The sequence below is a fragment of the Nycticebus coucang genome, chromosome 18 (genome assembly GCF_027406575.1).
Source record: "Nycticebus coucang isolate mNycCou1 chromosome 18, mNycCou1.pri, whole genome shotgun sequence".
In the NCBI taxonomy this organism is placed as follows: domain Eukaryota; kingdom Metazoa; phylum Chordata; class Mammalia; order Primates; family Lorisidae; genus Nycticebus; species Nycticebus coucang.
Window position 1 is genome coordinate 45531792 of NC_069797.1, and position 10639 is coordinate 45542430.

Here is a 10639-nt window from a genome sequence, read left to right on the forward strand (position 1 = left end):
TTTATAGATAAGAAAATAGAGGCACTGAGAGTGTAAGTGACTTATCCAAACTCACCCAGCTGGGAGGTGGCGGAACTTGGATTGGATGTGGGTCCCCGGTCCCAAGCCCTGTCTGTCTCTGCTGCTGCTGAAGCGTGAATGAACACAGGAGGCTCTCCAGAAATGGGGCTGCCTGGGTGGTAGTTTCCACTCCCTGGAAGGGCCCCCTGCGGCACGTCCCCATCCCTGCCTTCTTCATTTGGTCAGAGGACACTGGAGCTCTAGGTAATTTGGGGGTTGAGGGAGGCCAGTGGCTTTAAGACCTGGGGAAGGTGGGCCAGGCTGTGAGTGAGAAGGAGAAATGACCGAGGTGGCCAGGGGTAACGGTGTCACCCGTGCCAGGGCAGCCTGAGGTGTGTTCTGGGTGATGTGATGCAGCTCTGGCCGGTCTGGGAGTCTTGGGAAAAGAGACTGGAGTAGAGGATGAGCAAATTTAAAAAATGGCATTGAATAAAAAAACACCCAACTTGCATTTCCTGAATCCTAGAGCGGAGGAAGCGGCTCAGAAGATGCCGTGGGTGGGTGTGGGGAAGCCACGTGGCAGACGCTGCTCCGCCCCTGCCTCTGAGCCTTCCCTTGCTCAGGCTGTTCCCTCTGCCTCAACTTCCCCTAACCACCCCCATCACCTCCTGCAGTCCCAGCCTCATGTTCTATCAGCATCTTTCCCTTACTCCAGTTGACCACAACCTCTTTGGTTGGCCAAGGGTTGGGTTTCATTCATCCTTGTAGCTCCTGATCCTCACATTGTCCTTGGCATTGGGTAGGCTTTTTCACATGTGTGTTGACCATTTGAATCCTTCCAGCTGCCCTAGGTTGAGATGGTTACGGCTTCCTCTGCTACCTTCCTAAACAGCACTCACCTCTATCAAGGTACCTGACCTGTTGCACGTAAGTATGACTTGTATTTTTCTGGCTCCCCAGTTAAAATGCAAAGTCCTTGGGTCCTTATATCCCGAATGCTTAGCACTTTTGTTAAGTGATGGATGAATCAATGAATGATCTTGTTCCTTGGCAGGTCTCCAAGAATGTCATCTTCTGCTAGGCACTTCCCAAGAGGGCTGACCTTGGAGTGGTATCCCCCCAAAACAGGGAGGGCAAGATCACATGACCATCTGGAGGCTGGCTCAGGAGAGGACTCACTGCTGGGTGTTTATTCTTGGAAACTTTCCCAGGGCATATCCCAGGTATTGTCTAAACATCAGGTAATGCCTTTGGGGATCAGACACATACCATTGCTTCCTAAATATAAAAAATTACCTCTAGGGTGGTGCCTGTGGCTCAAAGGAGTAGGGCGCCAGCCCCATATACTGGAGGTGGTGGGTTCAAACCCGGCCCCCACCAAAAAAAAAAAAAATTATCTCTAATGTCTACTAAACACCTGTCACTGGACCCATATTTATTTCATCTTTTGATACTTATAATAAGGTCTCATTGTTTTCGTTAATATAGATGAAGAAATGGAAGCTCAGAGAAGTGAAATATCTTGCCCACCGTGGACTGAAACCAATGTCCACCTTCTTGGCCACTACCAGTTTTTCTTCCCCTAGGGACTAATTATAAATAGTTCTGGTCATGGTCCATTCCTGATTGTAAGTCCTCTTTCAACCAGATTCCTTTTTAGGGGCAGTCTTCTTTTTGTGACATGAGCTTCCCTACCAGGTTGAGAAAGTCCAAAGCCCTGGGAGAGATTTGCCAGATCTTAAACTGACCACCAGGTGGTGCTGTTGGCCCAACATACACTCGTACACTATTTGCCTTTTGGGGAATGCTAGAATTGAAGAGAAAGAACTGGCCCTGGTGTTAAAACAGCTACCAGTTCTTTAATCCTACCATCTGTCTAAACTGTTTCCATACATTGCCTCATTTGCACCCCAAGCCTGAGCAAGGAAGTTGTCATCTCCATTCCACCGAGGCTCAGAGATTTTGGGGTTTAGTTCTCAATTACAAGTTGAAGAGCCAGGATTTGAAGCCTTTTTGATTATGAATCTTCATGTTCTTTGGGGTACAAAGGAAGTGCGGTCTGATCTATCTGTGTGTGGCACAGATACCTTCCAGCCTCTACCAGATTGTCTGGGAAATGCCTGTATCATGCCAGGACCCTAGGCCAAGTTTTAAGAAACTGGGGTCTTCTGGATGTTCTTAGGTGGGTGTGGGCATTTCATCACTGCACCATTTCTTTTCTCAAGACATGATGTTTCTCACTGACCTTTTCCCATCTCAGAGAATTCTCTTGGTGGCATGTTTACCCAAGAGTTATGGTGTAATTCATGCACCCCCTCTGGAAAAGATCACTTGCATCTTCCTGTTTCTGGACTTGAAAGTCAGCCTTCCCTTTTATTTTCCTTATTTTACAAGGAGGTACATGCTGGCCTACATTGATGTTGTAATTGCATTCATGGAAAACAGAAAATTCAATAATATTTTTTCTGGTCCTTGTGTTAATACAAGGGGAGATATAAGAGAAGGATATACTACTTATGTGTATTGGAATAAGAATGTTAATACTGCTTTAGTTAAGTGATTAGTCAGGCACCAAGTCCCGGGAGACAGGTGGAAAGCTGGCCTGGGCGTGGTCATACTGGCCATGATGAAAGCTTTGGCATGTGGTCTAGGATGCGCTAGGGAGGGTAAGTCCAAAATAGCCTGGAAGAAGACATGATTGTCTATATCTTACAGTTGAGGCGAGAACCCCTACTTCATGGTTCAGAGTGTGGGCTCCGGAGGTGAGTGGCTCCGTTAAAATCCACCTCTTCCACTGACTGACAGAGCCAGGTCTGCCTGGCCCATCTGTGGACTTGTAGTTGGCTCACCCTGAAGCCACCTTACCTTGACACACAGGAGCCCTGAGGGGGTACTTGGAAGGAGGGCGGGCTGGCAAAGGTCACACTCAAGCCCCATGTTTTCAGGTACTCTTTGGAAGGTTTTTGGGATATGGGACTTTTGACCACTTGTTTTGCATCCGATACATTTCCCATCTCTTGGGATTCCTCAATTCCTTCCCTTCCTATGTCTCTTTGCTCAAACTGGTAATTCCTAGCGTTTTCTCCCTGACTGCCTGAAGCCCCCGTGGTCCCTTGCCTTTACATGCCCCTGCTGCCTCAGGACAGGACGCTCAGATCAGCTTGCCCATCTATGGCCTCCATGCTGGTCTGAACTTCCTGCCATGAAGATAATCCTCCTTCAATTCCCCATATTCTTCTAAATAATCAAACAGAAAATGTGTGAAAAGAATCAAATGTTTTCTTGGTTTTTCAGCAGAAAGTGGAGCCCAGGTTTCTTCAAAGTGGACACCTGGGTGCTCCAGGCCTTTAGGCCAAGACAAACTCCTCCTCCTAGTTGGGAATCTTCCTGGAATTCAGTCCCTTCAGATCTGGCTCCTCATTCTCTAAACTCCAGGCATCCCATCGTCTCCCCAAGTGCCAGGGCAAGGCTGCTTAGGAATCTGAGCAGGGGAGAGACCTGTGCTGGGCTCAATTCCTGGAACCCAATAGGAATTGATTAGTCCCTCTGTTGTGAAGTGTGAACTAGGAATTTTTGAGTTATTATTTCTAATCCTCTAACAACCCTGCAAGGTAGGTACCTCTGTCTCCATTTTACAGATAGGCTAACAGAGCACGGAGAGGCTAAGTAGGGTGTTCAGTTTACTCAGAGACTATCTGGCAGAGTCAGAATCAGAACCTGGACGGTGAAGTGTTTATTCTCTCCCCTCCTCCCTGAGGCAGGAGCTTGGGGTGCGGGTGTGGGCAAAAGCACCCCAAGTGTATTCATTCCTTTAGGCTGCCATGACAGTGACCATGATCTGAGTGGCTTACAAGAGAAACTTGTCCTCTCATAGGTCAGGAGGCCAGAAAGCCAAAATCAAGGTGGCAGCAAGGCCAGCCTCGCCCCAGGGGCTCTGGTGGGGACGACTGGGGGCTCCGGGCGCTCCTCGGCTGGAGGCTACATAATTCCAATTTCTGCTTCCGTCTCCACGTGGCCTTGTCATTCCCATGTGTGTCTCCCCTGTGTGTACCTTATGAGGAGACTTGTCATTGGATGTAGGGCCAACTTGGATAATCTAGGATGATTTCACTGCAGGATCCTTAATTACATCTTCAGAGACACTTTTTTTCCAAATATGGTAAAATTCAGACATCCTGGGGTGTGGACATATCTTTTTTTGGGACAAGAGAGCAGGAGCTCCCTGGTTCTTTGTCATTAAGGTTGGGGCCAAGGAGAGTGAAAGCTCAATGTTTTTTTCTCACTGTAAAGAACTTTCTAATAGTCAAAATTAACTGACACTGTAACACCTAGTTACAAGTTGCACAAATCAAAAAATAAAGGGTATAGGGAAGATTTTTGCAGGAGAGGAGGAGTTGGGAACCAGTCAGCTCCCTTCACAGCCCAGCACAGGGCTACGGGAAGAGGTGTGGAAAGATCTGGGGTAACTGAGGGATGGAGAGGGTCCCTAAACTCAGAGCTCACCCCAAAGGTCCTTCGATGCCTGGCAGGGGTTGAATGGGCAAGGTGAGGAGGTTCAAAGATGGAGCAGCGAAATGAAAAATCAAGCTGGTGGGTGCAGAAGTGGAGTCCTCATGGTAAGGGGATTACAGAAGGAAAATGTAGGCAAAGGGGGCAACGAAAAGTTCTCCCTGAGACCCCCAGGGAGAGGTGGGGGCTGGCGGGCCTGTTAATTTAATATTAAATTGGGGGTGGGAGTTGGAGAGGAAAAACTTATTCCAGGGGATGATTTCTCAGCCTGTCCAAGAGAGGCCAAGGGCCCTCACCAGTCATAGCCGCAGGACTGTCTGGACCTGAGGTCCCTGTGTGGCCAGGCAGGGAGGCCCCTCAGCTCTTCATCCCGCACCCCCTGACGCCTCGTGCCTCTGAAATTCCAGGGGGCGCTGCTGCCGGATCACTCACTGTCAGGTGCTACAGCCTCACTCTCATCCAGGTTAATATAGTGCTGCCGCTCGTCCTGGTCCCCCGGGCAGTGGTTTTGGGAGCGCTAGAGGATGTGGGCCCTGGCTTGCATGTGATGCCCAATGGACATCTGCTCTAGTCATAACCAGTCTGAATACCGAACAGTCCTCCGAGTCTCCCGGATCCCGCCTGGTGCTGAGTGCCTTTCTCCATGTCTCTCCGTAGACCCTGGGGGCACCATCACCGTATTGGAGTAGGAGATGACAGTGGAGGATGAGAATGTCTGGCATTTGCCCCCAGCTGTCCTGTGTTCCATGTTCCCAATCCTGTCCATGAAGCCACCTGACATTCCCAGCATCCCCAAGGGGGAGACAGCCCCAGCCTGCATCCTGCGGATGGCAGGCCTGGGCCCTGGCATGTTGCCATCTGCGATGCTGCTCACAGGCCTGTGCCCTGGGAGCAGAGGGAGGCTGGCTTGGAGCTGACTTATCTTCTGGGTACCATCCATACAGAGCCAAGGGGATATAGTACTTTTAGGGCCCTGTGAACATATTTTAATTTCTTTTCAAATCAGAAGAAAACATACTCTTAGGTCAAAGAAAATGTTTTATTTTATAATATTGATTTTTGTCTATCATATACCACTGTGCTTATCGAATATGCTTTTTAGTATTTGTTTTATGAAGGAAGGCGCTCCCCGGCTCTGGTGAGAGTACACCTTAATAGGAAAGGGATGGGGACCCTCAGCTCTGGAAAGGGGCTGTCACCATCACAAGCACATGCTCTGTAGAATCTCATTGCCCTGCAATGAGCACCCTCCACCTTGGAAGACAAAGCTCTCTTGCTAAGATACCTGTTTTGGACTGCCTGGGCTGGACATTTAAAGATGGAACTCCCTGGCAGGCTTGTGACAGATAGCATCTGAACAGTGCCCACTCTTTGTAGCTATTGGTTAAGATCAAACTGCAATCATAAAGCACAAATCTCCCAATGGAGAGGGAAAGAGAACCAACATTTCTGGAGAAGCCTGTTTCTTTGGGGTACGTTACAGAGTTGTCTTATTTAATAGCTCCATTTTACAGATGAGGAAAGTGAGCTTCAGGGAGACTGAGGAGCCTGTCCAAGTTCCCTGATTTGTAAGTCACAGACCAGGCCTGTTGGAAGCCAGTTCTCTCTGATTCTTGAGCTGGGTATCTTTCCACTGTGTAGAGCTGCCTGTGTTCCCAGACAGTATGTTACAGAAGAGAAAAGGGCATTGGATGAGAGAGAGGAGTGGGCAGGTGGGGCTAGAATTAGGATGAACTTTCTTGTCCTGGATTTTTGGCGTCAGGGGCCTAAGTATGTTTGTACTCAAAGGAAACCGATGCTTAGAGCCTTCATTGAGGCTGAAAGGAGAGAGAACTCGGTCTAGGGAGACAGGCCAGGGGGTTCTCCTGCTGTTGCTGTAGCTGGCCACTCTGTGGCCTGAAGACGTGACTCCTGCATTCTGGACTGCAACATTCTCACTGGTGAAACCAGAGGAGGTGGATGTGATCGCCAATGTTCTGGGACACGATTCACCTGTTCTTTGGCCCCTCTGCAGCTTGTCTCCCCAGCTAGCTTAGCACCCCCCCAAGAGCAGAGACTCTGTCCCCCCAATTTTTTTTCTTGAGACAGAGTCTCACCCTGTCACCCTGGGTCGAGTGCCGCCGAGGTGTAATAGCTTGAAGAAACCTCAAACTTTGGGGCTCAAGTGATCCTCTTGCTTCAGCCTTCTAAGTAGCTAGGACTGCAGGTGCCCACCACTATGCCCTGCTAATTTTTCTATTTTTAGTAGAGACAGGGTCTTTCTCTTGCTCAGGCTGGTCTCAAATTCCTAAGCTCAAGCAATCTACCTGCTTCAGCCTCCCAGAGTGCTAGGATTACAGGCCCCAGCTGCCACACCCAGCTTATGTTTCCAAATTTAGTATTTCGGTAACATGTTCATGATTTTTGCTTTGCAGGATGCCACCTGTATTACTATTTACTTACTATCTTCCTTTAAATTAACTTACTTTTAAAAGGTGTTATTCCCATGAATATATCAATGTACACAGCTATGATTTGATAAAAAAAAAAGAAAAAGAAAAAAAAAAGGTGTTATTCCTGTCCTAAACAATTCATGAAATCATGGACTTATTAATGAAATCATTTATTCCTTCATCGAATCTTGATTGTATACCTATGGAGTGACAGACACTGCTGTAGGTACTGGGAATATAGAAAAGGAAAAAGAACAGCAAAGTGTCTACCCAGAGATTACATTCTCCTGGGGTAGATAAGGAATAAATACGTTATGTAAGAGAGTTTCAGATAATGTTAACAGCTCTGAAGAAAATTCAAAGGGATGGGGAAAACAAAACAAAATTCAGGAGGGAACAATGTCTTAGATCAAAAATTGTGATCCATAGTAAGAAAGTGACTTTGCATTGCAGACCCATATACCCATAACTATATGCAAAAGAGAAATGAAAATGTTAAGAAACAATATTTACCTTTACTACATGTGATGTATTCTGATCTTTTCACTTTTGTTTTATTTTGAAGTGTTCTGGTTAATGGGTTGCCGCCTTTAGTTTGAAAAACACTGGAATGTCAAAGGACTGGTGGTGGGCTGCATGGCACTGTTTTATATAAGGCGGCCAGAAAAAGAGTCTTCAAGGAAGTGACGCTTGAGCAGAGTAACAGAGAGAAGGAGGGAGCTATATGGAGAGCTATGGGCAGAACCTTCCCGGCCAAGGGCATAGCAAGTGCAAAGGCCCTTAGGTGGGACTGAATTTGAGTTGATGTGCTTGTGTGTGTATATGTGTGCACATACAAGTGTGTATATCCTACATGTCCTAATAGAGATGAAAATAATTGTATAACTGGCTAGGTCTGGTGGTTCACACCTGTAATCTCAGCACTTCGGGAGGCTGAGGTAGAAGGACCGCTTGAGGCCAGGAGTCGAGAACGGCCTGGGAAATATAGTGAGACCCTGTCTCCACAAAAATAAAAATTAAAAAATTAGCTGGGCATGGTGGTACATGCATATAATATTAGCAACTTGGGAGGCTGAGGCAGGAGGATCACTGAAGCCCAGGAGTTGAGGCTACAGTGAACTAGTATGGTGCCACTATACCCCAGCTTGGGTGACAGAGCAGAACCCTGTTTCTAAACAAATGAACAAACAAAACACTGACAAAAAAAGATTAAAAAAAAACAGCCTAAGAACTGATACACAATGTTTCCTCTTGTTGCTGCAACAACTCACCGCCAACTTAGTGGCTTAAAACAATGCAGATTTATTGTGCTACAGTTCTGGAGGTCAGAGGTGCAGGATGAGTTGGCAGGGCTGTGTTCCTTTTGGAGGCTCTAGGGGAGCATCTTTTCCCTTCCCTTATCCAGCCCTGGAGGCTACCCACGTTTGTTAGTTCATAGCCTTGCATCACTCTGACCTCTCCTTCCGTCATCACGTGGCCTCCTCTGAGTCTGACCCTCTTACCTTCCTCTTATCAGGACCCTGTGATTACATTGGGTCCACCTAGATAATTCAAGATAATTCATGATATACTTGAATCACTTCTACAAAGTCACCTTCGCTATGTAAGGTAACACGCTTATATTCACAGGTTCTGGGTCTTAGGAATTGGACATCTTTGTGGGGGGCATTTGTTAGCCTGTCACACCATGTAAAATCAAGTTTGTGTGTCCCACTGGCAAACTTACCATTGTAAGGGAAATTTTCCTGCACAGATCTTTGTCCAATGTGCTACCTACAGTGAGAGCTTGATCTGTTTGATGAATGGTTAAATAAATGAGAAGACCCCCTTCCCCACTTCCTCCTGCCAGTCTATCCCCACTTCCTCTGCACTTCTGGAAATATAACATCTGCCCACAGGAGCCACCCTGGCCAGAGACAAATGGGCCAAGGCTTGTTGATTTGCATCTGTTCTGTTCTGATTCACCCAAATTTCTTGTCCACCAGAGCCAGAGGAACTTTGGAGATCACAGGTTTCAACCCCCTCAATTTGCAGAGAAGGAAAAGTATCCCAATCCCTTTACTTTTAGGGCTTCGGGGTTTTTATTTGTTTGTTTTTATTTTTTTTGATACAGAGTCTTACTCTGTTGCCCTGGGTAGAGTGCTGAGGCATCAACCTAACTCACAGTGATCTCAAACTCTTGGGCTCAAGTAATCCTCCTGCCTCAGTCTCCTGAGTAGCTGGGGGGATGTCCCAGGGAGCCCACCACAATATTCAGATAATGTTTCTAGTAGAGACAGGGGTCTCACTCTTGCTCAGGCTGGTCTCGAACTCTTGAGCTCAAGGGGATCCTCCTGCATGACCCACGATGCTTGGACATCAGGCAGTGTTTTAATTACAACTCACTTTTATGGAATTGTTTTACCTTCAAGATCCCCCCTTTTTTCATTTTATCCCCATTCCATTGATAAAGGGTAGGGATCAGTTTTCCTATTGTGTAGATGAGAAAACTGAGGCCCTTGAAAGTCAGGAAGTAAAACCAGATCTAGAATATAGGTGTTCTGACTTCTCCTTGGCCCCAAACTTCCATTAGACACCTGGCTTCTTTTTTTAAGGATCCAAAGTAACTGAAACCCCAGAGGACTTTTAGGAGGGTTTGCTATAGAGAAGAATGATTCATTTTGTTTTTGAGTAAAGTAAAAAGCTTCATGGAGACACATTTCATCTAACATATGGGGGAACATTCTGAGAATCAGTCATATCCAAACTGGTAGCATTGGCTGCCTAGGGAGAAACAGGGAACTGATTTCCTCTCACTGGATGCTTCTTAGCAGAGGCTGGACTTGGGAATTAACCTTATTTAGATCATCTTTGAGTTAAAGGTTTAGCCACAGGCTTTGGAGACCCTCAGAGAGCAGATGGCCACACTGAACTCTCCATCCCGTCCCTATCTGGAGCTGACTGGAAGGCTTTGGAGGAGAGGGAGCGGGGAGAGAAAGAAAAGGGAGCCTTGGGTCTTACAATGATGGGGGGGCTGATGTAAGAGGAAACCTCCAGCGAGGAGCCCTCCCCCATCTGAGATAACAATCGAATTATATACATTTTAAATGGCATTCTCAGGGTCTTTAGTGATTTTCATATGAAAACTCAGCTTGGAGTCCTTGGCATCTGTTTCTACTTTTAGGACAGAAACCAAGAGACTATTTACATATTCTGAAGACCCTATCACCAATTAAATCTTTTCAGAACCTCGGTCCTCCCTGTCCCCCCCACCCTCACCCCAGAACAACTCTCCCCATATTTAGGATTGAATTTCTTGGCAGACGATGGTCGCTGCTCGCGTTGGTGATTTATTTATTCAGAAGGATTATTTTTCTTCCCTAGCCTGGGCATTTCAGGCCTCGGCGTCCAACACCTTCCGATCATCAGGAAGTGACCCTGCTTGGGGACCCTCCCCACACTCAGCCACGGGCCGGCCGAGCGCATTCCTCCCGGCGCCGGGGGCGGCCCGTCGCGGTGCCGTCCCCTCGTCCCTCCGCCTGCCCGACGGGGACAGAGTGACAGAGTGACAGAATGACAGCGCTTCCTCCGGGAGACGGGCGAGCACAGCTGGGTGACGTCACCAGGAATGCTCAGGGGCCGCCCCGGGCCCGGAAGGAGCAGAAAGAAGAAGTCACGGGGAGCAACTGGACGGTCCGTTTTATCATTTGCTTTAGCTT

At 47.5% G+C, this 10639-nt stretch overlaps 1 pseudogene; it reads right to left on the reverse strand.

Annotated features, from left to right (window-relative positions):
- Positions 1-4801: 4801 nt before the first annotated feature.
- On the reverse strand, positions 4802-5449 carry LOC128571095 (myeloid leukemia factor 2-like; annotated as a pseudogene).
- Positions 5450-10639: the final 5190 nt, after the last annotated feature.